This window comes from Colletes latitarsis, chromosome 9 (genome assembly GCF_051014445.1).
Source record: "Colletes latitarsis isolate SP2378_abdomen chromosome 9, iyColLati1, whole genome shotgun sequence".
NCBI classification, from domain to species: Eukaryota; Metazoa; Arthropoda; class Insecta; order Hymenoptera; family Colletidae; genus Colletes; species Colletes latitarsis.
This window is the reverse complement of record NC_135142.1, coordinates 27,343,802-27,357,691: the sequence shown is the minus strand read 5'-3', so window position 1 is coordinate 27,357,691 and position 13,890 is coordinate 27,343,802. Positions and strand designations below refer to the sequence as shown.

The window sequence follows — 13,890 nt, the reverse complement described above, 5'->3', positions numbered from 1 at the left end:
TAGAATCGGTAGAAAATTCCTGTCTAAAGGCGTGATTCCACTGAGACAACACTATGCGACCTGTAGCATGCTACTTCTCAAAAATTACCATTTAGTTATTTCGCTGAAATAGTATATGCATCATGTCTTGGGAAACCATAGCTGCAACTGCATATTTGCTAATAGCTTCAAGTAATCGAAGAAAACAAGATGGTGGAGGTGAAGAATCTCAAAAAGAATTTTTCCGTAAGCTGGTTGCTGATGCTGAAAGTTTATTCAAAAACTTTACTCGAATGAGTAGAGAAGATTTTGATCGACTGGCTATTGGATAACTGGCGACATTGCTCGACATGTTCGATCTTGTCGATTCGAACAAACAATATCAAATAATCTCGCATTTCTTCATTTCGGAAAGGAAACAAATGAATGTGTAGCAAATACACATGTTCAAGTGTTTACATAACGTTGATTCCATGTTGCTTAAATATTGTCTCAATAAAATTGTGTTTTGTCGCATGCTACATGTTGCTTCAGTGGAATCACGCCTTAAGATTTACCCACGAAGCACGTAACTTTGATCGTGTTTCGCCTCTGTTTGAACAATCCGGTTGGTCGAATACGAGGAAAAGATACGTGCTCCGTCTTTGTTAAAATCCTTTCTACGGCACTCGATGCTAGATATTTGCCGAACGGAGGCTTATCTCTGTAACGTTGTCATAGCGTGACCCTGAAATAAAAATTAGGCCTGATCGACGTCGAGGAAAAAAAATACATGACGTAACTGGCCGACTAGACGCGTTCGATAAAAATTTCCTATTCAAATGTCGAGCGAAAACATGTTCTTCCTCGCGTGACCTATTTGTATATCTTGAAAAACGGTATTCGCTAACTCGCTTTAGTTTTTCGTCCACCTATTGCGGCCGTTTATCGCGAATGACACGATTTTTAAATGTATCTGCTATGTTTGGTAAATTGTCCGCCGAGGCGAGCAAGTTCGAATCAGCCTTGCTGATACGTACAGCGTTTTCCGACATGTTTGTTAACATTTTTCCGCAACAAGTGGTCGGTCGAATCCCTTAATACTCTAATACCTTAAAATTGGACATCTCGGATGAATCGGAGAGGACGGTTTGCCCGTCATCCTTCGATAATCGGTCGATTCGGTACGCTTTAGGCACCGGTCTGCGCGCGATTCACAGATACGTAATTTACGATCGATGTTTCACCAGCGCCCCTTACTTTTTCTCTTTTCTTTCGCGGGTGGTCCGGGATAGACAGAGTTACGAGTCGGCCTCTAACGCCGGGCAACATTCTGGATGGTTCGTAAAATGAATCGCTAACGATTAACGGGAACAATGGAAATGGAAAACCGCCGGTACTGAAAGTTTAACAGTCCGGGGAGATAGAAGAAACGAACGAATCGAGTCACGCGCACTTTGACATCGTTCGTTCGCGCTAACCAATGAGATCATCCAGAAGTTCTCCGACGCACAGTTGCTGGTCGTTAACACAGGGAGAAGGTGCAACGCCTGCATGACATCATCTCGTATTCACGCCTTGCAGAACACGACGGTGCACAGCCGTCGACACTCCTTAGAAAGTCTTCGGGATAAATAAATGCCTGGAAATTTATTTATCGTTACTCCTGTGGCAGCCGCTTGCGATAAATTTATCGACGGGATCGCGCCGGGTATCGGAGAATAGATCTACGCAGGACAATGGCCGTGCTTACCGCTACAAATTACCAGACCGAGGAATTGCGCGCGATCCTTGGAATCGGTACGTTTCGATTTCCATCATTTCGTCGATCCTCGTTAAGATCGAAGGCCATCGCCAACACGGAATCGATGGTTTCCTTCTCGTCATAGCGTCTATACTTTGTGGTAAATACAGTTGGCAATCGACGATCGATCGAACGTAATTCGTTGCGTAATCGTGAAAACGCAATCGGTAATCGCGGTGAAGTTTTCTCTCGATAAAATTACGCGATCTGCTCGTAAACTACGCAAGGTAAGATGAACGATTAACGGTACCTGCTCGTGCTTAAGATTCGATCGACGAACGAAGGCAGTAGCATAAGTAAATACGACAGCGGACAGTCGTTATTTAAATGGAGTAGCGCATCGAAAAACGGAGCAGGACGCCGTGGTAGGATTTTACGCGGACTCTCGATCGAGGAACGTGCCGATTACACGTACGGATCTAGTGTGTCGCGGTGGTAATGGCAGACTACCGAACCGTGTAACGATTGATACGTAAGAGGGGAATGCGAGTGACTCTAGCTAGGACTATGGACGATTCGCCTGCTCGATGTTTAATTAACCGAACGCGTTCGCATTCCGAGGCGTGGACGCGATCGGAGACTATGTACTCGTACCGTGCAAACCTCTACCGTCGTCAGGATGCATCTTGTCGTTATTGTCATTCGTTGGAAAGTCGTCGCGCCAAAACGTTCCGAGATAAAGCGACGGATCGAACTGCTGATACCGCTTCCGCGATCTATACGCGTACGCAGGCTCCGTTAAAAGTTAAAAGAGGCAGACTCCTCTCAGACCGGTTGAATCGCGTGGCAAAAACCGTGTCGCTCGATACCGATACAAGCGTCACCGGTTCGATGTTATCGCAACACACGGTGGAACCGAACGAACCGCGCGCGGAATGAAGTTGTATTTTTGTTGTCGTCTCGCGCCAAGTTTCTCGTACCGATCGAAGGGACAGGACGCGAGAGGGAAGGAGGATGACGGAGGAGAAACGGATTCGTTCGTACAAGGTGGTTTTCATTGAAAGAACTCGTTTGTCGGGCCAAATAGGGTCGCTCCATTCATCCCAGAACGGAGCGCTTCACGGACGCGGAGTATCTATTAACGGTAACGGAAAACTGTCGCTTCGATAACGGAAATAGACGTTTCTGCTCTCTGCGATTGTTGTTTACGAGCGGACGAAAATTGTCTAACGCAATTATCGTCGGTCGTCTCCTACGAAATCCGTCTCGTACGGTTGAAGAGTAATCTGTTTGCGCGAAACGTTCGACGTCTGTCATCGATATTCGAATCGTTCGCGAGGAATCATAGCGATGACTCGACGCGCGAATCGCCGGTCGCCAAGCGTACGGTTTCAAACGCGGCAGCGTGCATTTTGAAGCGGGTCAACTATTTTTATCCTACCGCGAGACGCGTCCTCCTCTCGGTCGTTGTCCATTAGACACAGCAACGCGATTCTCCTCGGATCTCGCGTACTTTCGCTGCTCTTTCGAACGATGACTAAACAGAGGTACCGCTCGATAGACTATGCGGACGAGGAGTCCGTGAACACGATGAAACGCGATGTACCGACACGACGAGGCAAGCGGGCATCCTTAATGCAATTGAAAAGTTTCCACCGGCGATCGGTTCTTTCGCGACACGTCGCGGCACTGTAAATTATTCATCGATAGCGCGCGCGTCGGGGAAAGAACGCCGCGAACGCGTGTCTTTGCAGATGGATCGTGCGATCGAGCAGGACGCGACGCGTGCGATCGCTCGTCGAGGAAACCCCTCGATGGTAGCTGAAATCGTCGCTGGCTTTTATTTTCTCGTTACGTGTCAATTATGTATACCGAAGGATATTAACCCGTTAGCAAAGCGACATTATTATTGTAAACTGTCGTAACAGGTACAATGGCTGGATCGTTATGCCCGTTATCGCGCAACCACGTCCGGGAATTGGAGTTACGGTAGGCGAGCAATTTACGGTGCAATTAGCGAGACGTAATCACGATCCGTTCTATCGATGTTACGCGGCGGATCGATATCGATCTTGTCCACCTCCATCGGTCGCGTTTCAGTTAGTTTTCTGGAATATCCTGTACGCCGTATCGATCCACGTAATCCAGAACCAACCTCCGCCTGGAACGTACGGATAACGGAAGGAAGATTTTAGATGCTTTCCCACGCAAGCCAAACGTCGCTCCTCCGTTGCAGATTCATTAGTAGGTACATTAACCTTTTGCGCTCGGAGACTTTTCTTCGATCATCCACTACTCACACAAGCACAATTCTTTACGGGAGATTCTAAAGGCCAATATAAGACGAAAATCAAGAATATCAATTTCTTGATTGAGGTTTTGTTAAAAAGTTATTAAGAAATTAAACTAAAAGATTTCAAATCATTCTGTAAAAATTATTTTCGGTTACGGGAATCAATTATAATCATTTTTGGTAAATAGACATACCCCCGAAATCTTAACCACTTTCGAGAAAAAAATTCAGTAAGTGGAGAAATTTTTCAGTGAAATTAAAAAATTTCAAATCGTTTTAAAAAAATTATTTTTGGTTGCAGGGGTCAATTACAATCATTTTTGGTGAATAGACATACCCCCGAAATCTTAACCACTTTCGAGAAAAAAATTCAGTAAGTGGAGAAATTTTTCAGTGAAATTAAAAAATTTCAAATCGTTTTAAAAAAATTATTTTTGGTTGCAGGGGTCAATTATAATCATTTTTGGTCATTACACATACCCCCGAAATCCTACGCAGTTTCGAGAAAAAAATTCGTCTTATTTTAGCCTCTAAAATCTGCCCTTAAAATTTTTCCCAGGGATGGTCGAACATCGTTGTGTTTCCTTCGAAGGTACAGCCGAGTGCAAAGGGTTAAAAATCATCACCCGTGCTTAGAAGCTACGCTACGCCGATTATATGCATCGCATCGAACTCTTCCATTATTAGTTAACCGTTAAATGTTATTGTACGTTACGATCTATGCGACAATTTGTACGTACAGATAATTGCACAGAGTCCCGCGACAGCTAATAATCCCGTAGGGGGTTGAATGGCGCGTATAAAAAGCAGAAACTGTAACCGAGGAAGCAGCCGGTGCGTGCCGTCTTCTTCGAGGAATCGTCCTTTGTCAGAGCATGGCGTACGACGTATAAGTACATAGGATGTACTTTCTTTCGCACCGTCCTTTCGACGACACGCGCCGTCCCATTGTTCGCGAAAAAAAGGCACGAGGCCCCGCTAGGCACGCGTAATTGTAAAACAATGTCGCGCGACGCATAACTAATATACGGGCCCGTTATGCGCGATAATCTCTCCCCTCCTCCCCCTCCTCCCGGTGAAACTCGTACGCCCGTGGACCAGTTTAGATCGGTCGCGTTACGATTTCAATACGCGTTCGACTCCGATGCGCCGAAAGAGACGGTGATCAAGAACGATCTTTCGAAATTCGATCGACCGATAGGTCCGGTCTCATTTACCGCGGACAATGCAACGGCGAAGTTTCTCGATCGGCAGGAATGTCGGTCACCGACCGCGACCGTCGCGTACCTACGATCGTAATACGCAGGATTGTTCGTAATTGAAGAAACGTCGCGTTCCGAATTGGAAAACGCGCGCGAGAATCGACCAAGAGGAACGTCGATGCGCAGTAGATCACAGACAGGTTACGAGTTTGGATTTGAGCGTTACGAACCGTATGTACGGGGATCTAGATCTCGAGTATGTAAACGTGTTGCTCGATCCAATAATTCTGGACGGTACTGTACGTAAATAACGACGAGCTTAAAAATATACGCAGCGGTCGGCCCGCGGGACGAGAAATAGAAACTCTCGATCCGTTTACTATTGTCGCGCGGCTCGACGAGCATCGAACAGGTGTCCGCCAGCGTAATTTATACTCGCAAGGGTGCGAGAAACGATAATTAAGATAATCGAAGCTGGAGGCGCACCGTTCCGCGATCGTTGCTCGCGAAACCTGTTGCACGGTGCGTGTTCCGCGTTCGTTCCACGCACCGCGTTCCACCGCGTGCTTTACGGCCTCCGTAATTGCCGTTTTCTTCGATCACCGACGACGACACCGACGCTTACGAGGTTATCGCGACGATTAACGTCGACGTATAGTTCGAACTCTCCTCGAAATGTCATCGTCGTTGGGTCGCGTTCAATTACATGCGATGATCCTCACCGTCATTAACGATCGCTCTCGGCTTACCTTCTCGACGTTCATTACACGGGTGTTTCGAAAATCAAAGCCAGGGAATAATTCTATTTCTTGATTCGAATTTAATATCTTACCGTTCTAAACCGATCGTTTATCTTCCATTCTATTTTTAGATTATTTAATGCCGCTTGTATGCAACGCCATCGGCTACTGGCGCACCTTTCGGCGTAACATCTCGATGAGTATGTACCGGCCTTAACCCGGTCCGACGGATGCGAGCCGTTCGTTTTCAGCGTTTCGAAAATATTCCGTGACTAATGGCGCGCGCACGCGCCAAACTATGACGCAACGAAAAACTCTTTAGTAACGTAAGCGCAGGTGAAAATTTTCCCTCGAATCCTCGAGAGCCTTCCACGAAGAAGTTGCCGGTGCAAGGACTTTGCGAAACTCTCGATTACGCGACACTTTATCCGACGAAACTAAAGAAATATCGGTACTCGTGGAATACCTAAACAACGAGCATTCGTTATGCGAGAGTGGCGCGAAAAATTCGAATTTTTTACGATCTCCAGTCATTTTACTGTAGGTGTCATTGAGTTTGTAAATCCTCGGATCGACGGAAGCGAGGATCGCGAGAACCGTTGTCCAAAGAGCAAAGAGCGTCCGTCCGCGTTCCGACGTCGCGTCGCGGTGTAGGTCGTCGTTGTTTCGCATTTCGACGGGGCCCCGGGTGTGAGCACCGTGCGTATCGGGATGTCGCCGGATCATTCGCGCGTCGTCGCCGAAATAGCCGCCGGCTCAAGATAGACGACTCTCCCGGTGTCTAGCTGGCAAATGTTGGTAAACCAAGTTAGAGAGTCAGTGCTACGGGAAGGTCGTTGCACTTGTCGGACATCATCCGCGGAAACATCATTGCTTACATTTTCTAATAATCACCAAGAGAAACGGGCGTATTTCGAGCATAATCGTGTCTAGAAAATAATTTCAAACCGCGTGAACGTAGATGCGATATTGTGGAATCGAATAGAGGCCTGTTGGTTAACCTAGTTAACCCGCTCTCACGGTGGATTACGCAACTTTGGTTTAAACCACACTTGAGTTTCATCGGGCTATTCTTATAATTAGTAATTTACCTGTTCTCTCGTCGGTTACTGTAACTTGGTCCGGTTAACCGGATCACGGTTAGTCAGCGGTTAGAATCCCTAATCGGAACTGGACGGTTCGATAGCTTAGCACGGCTATCGACGTCGAATCAGCGAAACTTTTTAAATTCTTGCACCTGACGGTTTTATGCTCGGAATGCGTCCTCGATGGAAGTCGATTGCTTCCGCGGCGTTCGTCTTTCAACGGTTTCAACGACATCAGCATTCGATCGAGGCGACGATTTCGCAACGCCCTCGGACCTCTTTCTCGGAAACACGCGCCGTCGCTCGCGCGAATATTAACGACGCGAATTCGTCGATTGGTCATTGATGTCGCCGTCCCGACTGATTCACAGACGGTGTCGACGCTTCGGGAATTTCATCGACGCGTCGGTGACGCGCGTTCCTGGCTTGTCTCCGATGCGTCGGGAGGAATGTATGTCGAGAATACATGTCGGGGAAACGTGTTTCGCCTGTCGCGAAAACGGACTTGGGTGCGTGTCATCGATTTCACCGCGACAGCTTTGCCATTTTCTTCCGTCTTAATTTGCATGTTTCGAGATCCGACAGATTAGTTCACGACCAAGCCATTCTGTCGAATCTACGATGCCTGAAATCTTTATCTATTATGAGACGGTAGACGTCAAAGTTAATAGCTCCAGTTTAACGAATTAATTCAAGTTAAAGGAATAATAACTACGATAACGTTAACTAAGAATAGGAGAATAGAGTTGCACAAGGATAGGCGTAGAACTATTTCGTTTGACGAGGAAGCGTCGAGAGTCCGGTGCATAAAGCTGTTACGACCACAACGCGAGAAAATAAACGTGACAAACGAGATTACCAAGCCCCGATGTCGTGATCTCGCCTGGTTTCTGGTCGACGCATAATAATTCACCGACGCGTCGCAGTCGTCGCAATAATATCCATGGACGTGTCACGGTAACTGAAAATTGGACCGCATAGTTCTCTATTTTCTATGAACGTGTATGTACGCAACCGCGTCGTCCAACAGATTTTTTACAACGGCGCTTTAGCACCTTAGCTCGTAATTATTCAGCTCCACCTATTCTGCAAATACCAATCTCTCGCTTTCCTTTCTTTACACGGGTACTATCGACGTTTCCAGTCTGTAACGATACGCTCGACCTAACGCGAATCTCCCTAGCCCTTCTTTATTCCTTAACTCACGGATTCTCGTTAATAAATCTTTGGTCTCTGATCTTTTTCCATATTTGAGTTTATAAGAATGTAATCCAAGGTGCTCGTCCTTTCTGCGAATCGCGCGTTAACAAGGACGATTCGATGCTAGAAACAATAGAGCGCAAACGCGTTTCCTGGAACCGCGTAACGTTATAGCAAGATCGCGAAGGCATTAACCGTTCGAGCACACGCGTACGCGATAAATTCACAGCGGATCAGCATCCGCGGGGATCTCGTCGGGGTTCGTTGACTTTTCCATGAAAATCACATCGCTGGGCTGGCGAGTTCCGCGGGGAAACGCAAACCAGAAACGGCGCAACTGCAGCAGACGTATTGTTTGGCATTTCCAATTTCTCGTTTCCGTCAGTGAAAACAAACTAGCCGTAGTTCTATTCGAGAGGAGCGCGATAGCTGGCGAACGGTATCGCACGAATCGGCGCTGCGTGTTCGAGCGACAGGATGCTGCCAATTCAAGGATCATTCGTGTCGTAACTGTACATTCCTCGATGACGTTGGCATCTTGCGCAACCGCTTCTTAACGAGATTGTTTCTTCGTTGTCGAATACTCGTTCTTGACTCCTCGGCGTATTTCGGGTACCAGACGCGACCGAGCGACCGTTCGATAGGAAATCCCGCGGCGATCGTATAATTGGAATGCTAATCGACCCGTTAATTAGTTCGAGCGCGGGTACAAATTGACCAGGGAGATCCGATCGCGATATCCAATTAGGCGCGTGCCTTCCTCTGCGACAGTTCCGTAGGCTAGCTATCGTTTGTAATTGCAAATACGTTGCACGGAAATATCGTGCCCGACAGCCGATACACGGGAACGCCTAGAAAGTTGAGGGGAAGTTACCGCGACGAGTAATATTTGCATAAAGCAACGTGCAACTCGCGACTGTACGGAGGACGCGAGGAAAGTATCGTAAATTCGTGAAATCGTCTTGACATTTTCGGTTATGCAATCGAGCCCATCGATGCACCTCGCGCCTAGTTATTTTATTTTCGGCGTATCTACGACGATAATAGCCGTTGTCCCACTAAAGACACAAAGTTACAAAAGTGTTCGAGCATTTGTACCGAAACAGCTGTAATTATCTCGTCGAGAGAAAGTAATTATCACCGACGGGTGAACCAAGGATTTGGGGCCTACATTCGTGTTGGGCGGTCAATGCGTCCAAGGATCGCCGAATTTTGTGAAAAATCTTCCTTTTGCGACGACCCTTTAAAGGTTGACGCACGATTTTTCCTCGCCTCTTAATCACGCTTTGGACGAAATGTGTGCCACTATAATAACCCAAGGTACCCCGCGTGGTTGCTACGCGGTCAAATTTACGCGCATATGTGTGTGTATAGTGTGTGCTTAATGTATGTTTAGTATGTATTTAGCGTGACTTTAGTATGTTTACAGACGAGTAGCCAAGAGGCGATAAAGTAACGAGGGTGTACTGTACTCGTTCCTAAACATACTAGGGACAAGTTAAACGCACGTACTAAACATACAGTAAGCACACACTAAACATACACTGAGCACACATTATACGCGCACACGTGCAAGGTATGACCGTGCACAACGATCTAACTCGAGGTAAACAGAGGAGATTTCTCCTTACGAATTAATTAGGAAACTTGTAAAATTTGTAAATTTTTTTGGAAGAAAAAGAAACTTATTATTAACTTTTGTTCCTGAAGGTATCTATCAGTTCTTTGATACACGATCGCCTCGACCTGTCACCTCTCGGAAAGGGAGAGAGAGCGGAAACCGTGCCGGTTTTTAATTTGTACTAGTCGCAAGTCGTGTTTCCCAAGAAAGAAAATGCAGCGAAATTGATTATGATTTTTTGCAGAGGAGGTGTAGACTCGAACCGTTAGGGGGAAAATATAATAGGTTCAACTTGAAAGATCAGAAAAGATTGGAAAAGCCGAGTTCTCGCACGGTAGAATGCGTTCGGGCCCGTGTCAAATGTCAAAGGTAAAATTCCATTCGCGGTGGCCGATAGAATGCCACTTGGCGTACGATGGAGCGGAGTAGATACATTCATTTTTTTTTTTGTGGAATGGTTGGTTGGTGCGCGGTAACGATCGGCGATCGCGAGCTCCGCGGTTGCATATTTATGCGAGTTGCTCGCGCGTAGGAAGAACGAGACGTCTGTGAACAACGAGCGACCGAACGATCGTCGCGATTAACGAGCAAATTAAAATCTCGTCGAAGCACGAGGTGTGTATCGTCGTGTTACATACGCGATTCCGTGGTTGCGTTTTAATCGAGCACGACGCGCGCTCGGAGACGGAGGGGTGATTGCGTGCCAACAGAGAGAGGGAGGTTTAATCATCGTCCGAGAAACGACCAGTCAGCCAATCTCCTAATTAGACCGATTCGACGCGTAAGTCGCCTACATAGGACCAGCTATATTTCATTTTATCAACGCGAACGAAACGTCGTCTACAAATTATTTTATATACAGGGTGTTCGGCCATCCCTGGGAACAATTTTAATGGAGGATTCTAGAGGCCAAAATAAGACGAAAATCAAGAATACCAATTTCTTGATGGAGGCTTCGTTAAACAGTTATTAACAATTAAATTTAAACATTTCAAATCCGTCTGGAAAAATTATTTTCGGTTGCGGGGGTCAATTACAATCATTTTTGGTCATCATATATACCCCCGAAATCCTACCCACTTTTTAGAAAAAAATTCGAGAAGGTGTGAAATTTTTCGACAGAAAAAAAAATTTATCAAATCGTTTTGGAAAAATTATATTTGGATGCGAGGGTCAATTACAATCATTTTTGGTCATTACACATACCCTCGAAATCCTACGTAGTTTCGAGAAAAAAATTCAGTAAGTGGACAAATTTTTCTGCAAAATTGAAAACTTTCAAATCGTTTTAAAAAAATTATTTTTGGCTGCAGGGGTCAATTATAATCATTTTTGGTCATTACATATACCCCCGAAATCCTACGCACTTTCGAGAAAAAAATTCTTTATCGAAAATCTAATTAGGTGCCTAAATTCGACGAAAAAGAAAAATTTCAAATCGTACTGGAAAAATTATTTTCGGTTTCAGGGATCAATTACAATAATTTTTGGTGAATAGACATACCTCCGAAATCCTATCCACTTTCGAGGAAAAAAATCGGGTAGGTGGTGAAATTTTCGACGAAAAAAAAATTTTTCAAATCGTTTTAAAAAAATTATTTTTGACTGCGGGGGTCAATTATAATCATTTTTGGTCATTACACATACCCTCGAAATCCTACGCAGTTTCGAGAAAAAAATTCAGTAAGTGGACAAATTTTTCTGCAAAATTGAAAACTTCCAAATCGTTTTAAAAAAATTATTTTTGGCTGCAGGGGTCAATTACAATCATTTTTGGTCATTACATATACCCCCGAAATCCTACGCACTTTTGAGAAAAAAATTCTTTATCGAAAATCTAATTAGGTGCCTAAATTCGACGAAAAAGAAAAATTTCAAATCGTACTGGAAAAATTATTTTCGGTTTGAGGGATCAATTACAATAATTTTTGGTGAATACACATACCTCCGAAATCCTACCCACTTTTTAGAAAAAAATTCGAGAAGGTGTGAAATTTTTCGACAGAAAAAAAAATTTTTCAAATCGTTTTGGAAAAATTATATTTGGATGCGAGGGTCAATTACAATCTTTTTTGGTCATTACACATACCCTCGAAATCCTACGCAGTTTCGAGAAAAAAATTCAGTAAGTGGACAAATTTTTCTGCAGAATTGAAAACTTTCAAATCGTTTTAAAAAAATTATTTTTGGCTGCAGCGGTCAATTACAATCATTTTTGGTCATTACATATACCCCCGAAATCCTACGCACTTTCGAGAAAAAAATTCTTTATCGAAAATCTAATTAGGTGCCTAAATTCGACGAAAAAGAAAAATTTCAAATCGTACTGGAAAAATTATTTTCGGTTTCAGGGATCAATTACAATAATTTTTGGTGAATACACATACCTCTGAAATCCTATCCACTTTCGAGAAAAAAATTCAGTAAGTGGACAAATTTTTCTGCAAAATTGAAAACTTTCAAATCGTTGTAAAAAAATTATTTTTGGCTGCGGGCGTCAATTACAATCATTTTTGGTCATTATCCATACCCCCGAAATCCTACCCACTTTCAAGAAAAAAATTCTTTATCGAAAATCTAATTAGGTGCCTAAATTCGACGAAAAAGAAAAATTTCAAATCGTACTGGAAAAATTATTTTCGGTTTCAGGGATCAATTACAATAATTTTTGGTGAATAGACATACCCCCGAAATCTTGCGCATTTTCGAGAAAAAAATTCGACGAAATGATTGAGAATTAATTCTTAACGAAGCCTCCATCATCAAATTGGTATTCTTGATTTTCGTCTTATTTTGGCTCCTAGAATCCCCCATTAAAATTTTTCCCAGGGGTGGTCGAACACCCTGTATACCATTTCTATACGTGTTTCGGCTGTTCTCGATTAAACAATCGTCGATGGTTCGGCCGGTTTGGTTCCTTCGATGACAAGCAAATCTTTCGTTGCGAAACAATAAACGTTTAATCGGAAATAGCCACATTGATGCGCCGTGTGTCGAGGCGGACGCATACGGTACACTTTCAGCGGTCGATCATCGGTCCAAGCCAATTATGTACCAGGTTTCTCGGAAGTAATTCAATCGTCGCGTCGATTTATGTCGCGATACGCGCCGTCGATTAAAGGCTCCGACGACCGTGGTGCGCGAAATCAAACGAGCAACTTATTATTTTCCAGAGAAATATGCAAACCGACTGTCGTTTGTTCAGACGGCGCCTACTTCCAAACAGGTATAAATTATTCGCGGGCATGAATTATTTACGAAAGGACTCCGTATCCGTGAGTCTTAATTGTAATCGATTGCCGACAAGGAAAACCCGGAAATTAACTGTTCCCCGGATGATGGATGAAAACGACTTAATCGCGGTCGTATTCGTCGCGTTACGTCGCGTTGCATTGTCGCGGGAAAAATTCAATCGACAATGTATCATTAGTTGCAATTATCTAGATCGTTCGAAGGCCCGCGACGGTAGTCTCCGCGTGGCGCATGCATATTCCTCGGGGAATTATTAGATTGGTTTAGCGGCGCGAGATAATATCCCATCTCGAGTCGGTGCATAAATATTGAACGTACGTGCGCGAGCATGTAAGTATCGTAAAGTAGCGTCGAGGGTGTACGACGAGTAAACACGCGCCGGAACATCTATGTAAACGCGAAGGCCCACCGGATCACGGAGGCGCGTGTTTTTTTGGAAGCCTGTCCAAATCTTGCTAAGTAAAACGCGAGAGGGGTTAGCTTAACGCCTTTGCGTCGCACAGTGGTCCGGAAACAATTTCTTTCTCTTTCCTCTGCGCTGATGCCCTGTTAGAATATCACGTTCGATAGTAGTCGAGTGTACGTGCACACGAAAATCGAAACAAGCGTGCTGGATACCCCGGGACCGTTCTCACCAAGCATCGTAAAGTGTGATTTATTCGACTGTCCTCGTGTCTCGCCGGTAATTGTTCCGCGTAACGCGATATATATAAGCCAATTTATCCCGTACGGCTCGGCAAAGTGGTCGCGACTCGATGTAATTCGCGCGATTTGCGCGGCCTGATTAGCCGAGCC

The 13,890-nt window shown here is 44.8% G+C and overlaps 1 protein-coding gene across 1 annotated transcript in view; it reads right to left on the bottom strand.

The window, feature by feature from the left end:
- The window catches only part of LOC143345445 (uncharacterized), a 57,069-nt gene that overhangs the window by 32,576 nt on the left and 10,603 nt on the right, over positions 1–13,890 (bottom strand). The window lies entirely within an intron of this gene.